Source organism: Rhamphochromis longiceps, linkage group LG23 (genome assembly GCF_057381845.1).
Source record: "Rhamphochromis longiceps isolate RC_006_pf linkage group LG23, R_longiceps_female_GT1.1, whole genome shotgun sequence".
Classification (NCBI taxonomy): domain Eukaryota; kingdom Metazoa; phylum Chordata; class Actinopteri; order Cichliformes; family Cichlidae; genus Rhamphochromis; species Rhamphochromis longiceps.
Window position 1 is genome coordinate 45,908,434 of NC_140578.1, and position 2,664 is coordinate 45,911,097.

Genomic DNA, 2,664 nt, shown 5'->3' on the forward strand with positions numbered 1-2,664 from the left:
AAGTGAGAGGCTTCCTCGACAACGGGGGTCATGTAGATACTGTAACCCATTTATTGGGATTTAAAAAACAATTTAGAGTGAAGGATATTGATTAGTTTCTACTTTTTTTAATAGCTGCACATGACAGCACAGTTATAATGCATACTTAATGCTGCAATATTCACGTCATAAACAATTGTGAGTCTTTGCACAAAAACATCTACAGGTGCTCTGTGCATGTACAGAGATATTGATGTAACGCTTGAAGAATTTGACATTACTACATGAGCGGAAGAGCTCTTTGCGCAAGACTCACTAACCATCCTATTGGAAAATGAGCTTAAAGAGTGCCTCACATCCGTTTCAACATTTAAACTGTCATTTGTGTGTTGAAGTGCAAAAGCTTACGGCACCTGGTATTCCCAGGCGGTCTCCCATCCAAGTACTGACCAGGCCCGACCCAGCTTGGCTTCCGCGATCAGACGAGATCGGGCGTGTTCAGGGTGGTGTGGTGGTTTACTCATTTGTGCCAGTGGGTGGCTGTAGCTCAGGAGGAAGAGCTCGGGACCACCAGTGTGTCTGCAACTGGCCTTGTGCTGGCGCATGTTTGGATTACCTCTGGCAAACCTGATCGGGGCCACCATAGGGCCGTCATTCTTTGCAGTATGTGGGCCATGTGTAAGCACATTGTGTGGGCGGGATCGGGGCCATACCAATTTTGCTATGTGGGTAGCAACAAAAACATGAAGTGAATGTTTTCTATGTGACTATCAGTCTCTCACATTGTTATAGAGGATTTTTCCTCCAGTTTTCTTTACCACTTTGGTCAGTTCCTTGAAGTTTGTGAGCACTGGTTTATGCACAGCTCTCTTAAGGTCTCATCACAGCGTTTCAGTCAGGTTGAGGTGTGGACTGACTGGGCTATTGAAACACTTTTCTTGCAGCCATTCTGTAATAGATTTGCTGCTGTGTTTGGGATCATTGTCCTCTTGTGTGAACTGTTTTAAACAAGCTTTGGGTGTCTGCCAGATGGCTTCACATTTGACACTAGAATAATTTGCTATAGAGTGGAGCTCATGGTCGAATCAATACTGCAAAGTGTTTAAACAATTCTGACATTTAAAATTAATTACTTACCATTTGGTCAGAAGTATCAAATGGTAGACATGTACAAGTTCAGAAACAAAGTGTTACATAACACATTTAATAACACTTTTATGTAGCGTGATAACATCTAGAATTGTTGCAATAATACAAGGATTTCTTCTGCTCTCAGAACAGTTTCCATTGTTCACAGCTTTGGAACGAGGTGCATCAGCACTCTGCAGCACTCATAAGGTGTTAAGTTGTGGTTATCAAGAATTCTCTGGTAAACACATCATTGTTAATCCTTGAGTATCTCACAGAGAGCACACCTCAGGGCGAGAAATAATTTAAACTGTAACTCAGCAATATGTTTTTATGCTATTTATATTATATTATTAGATTTATATTATATTATATTAATTTATTTTACCTCAGCTGTGTGAATCAAATCCAGCTGAATATTCTCAGAACATATTCCACAATGAAAGAAGAACGTTTTTAAAGTAAATGTTGCCTTTTGTGTTAATAAGTCAAAGATGAGGATTTAGAGTAACACTGACATAAACGTTTTCTGTCACTGAAGGTCAGTTTCTGTGTTAGATTGTAAACTAGCTTCTCTTGTCTCCCTATTGCTTATCCATTATTATCTACTTGATTTTTAAGTTTTTAAGTTGTATATAATCGTTTTCACACAGTCATACTCATCCAGTACACTCACAATGGACCAACCCAACATAGCACCCTAACACTGAGTTGGGGAGGGCATCTTTCTATGCCCCTATTTCACAACGTGCGTGGGAAGGGGTCTATAGGTGGTTTGTGGTGAGATGGATTCATCCTGGTTTTCTGCTTGTCTTCCTGTGTGTCACTAGTGGGTGGGTCACAGTGAGTGAAAAAATGGTGTGTGTGTGTGTGTGTGTGTGTGTGTGTGTGTGTGTGTGTGTGTGTGTGTGTGTGTGTGTGTGTGTGTGTTGCCTTAGGGCTTTGGAATTGACGTAATGGCACAATGTATTGTGGGAGCGCAGCGCCATAAATCTGGGCCACTAATCAAAACAAACATACGGTTGCTAGAAACATGCTTAAAAGCAGCTCAAAAACAGCTGGACACTACTGCCCCCTACCTGATGTTGTCATTGGCCCGCTCCCTTGGTGGCTCAGGGTGGTCTGGACCTCCTTGTAAGGGGGGCTCCTGGGTGCCTGTTCTCGACTTGTACCATGGGGCTCTAGGCCTCTGTCGACTCCCTAGCAGGGTTGACTACCTGTTGCCTCTGGTCCTCTGGGATTCCGTGGGTACTCCATCTGGGGCCTCGCTCCTTCTCCTGCTGGGATGGATGCGCAGATGTCACCAGGATGTGTGGCCTTGGACCTTTGATACTCTTGTGGACTGTGGATGGCGCAGTTGTCCTGCTTCCATCTCTGTCTGCCTCCAGGCTTCTTGGGGGCATTGCTGCAGCTTCTTACCCTCATTATCAAGTGCGTTTGTAACAAACACACAGCCATTCTCACACTCACTCACTCTCTCTCTGTCGATATCTTTCTCTACTACTCACACACACACACACACACACACACACACACACACACACACTATAGGAAGAC

The 2,664-nt window shown here is 43.5% G+C and overlaps 1 pseudogene; it reads right to left on the minus strand.

Moving 5' to 3' along the window:
* Window positions 1-380: 380 nt before the first annotated feature.
* Window positions 381-499, minus strand: LOC146642906 (5S ribosomal RNA; annotated as a pseudogene).
* Window positions 500-2,664: the final 2,165 nt, after the last annotated feature.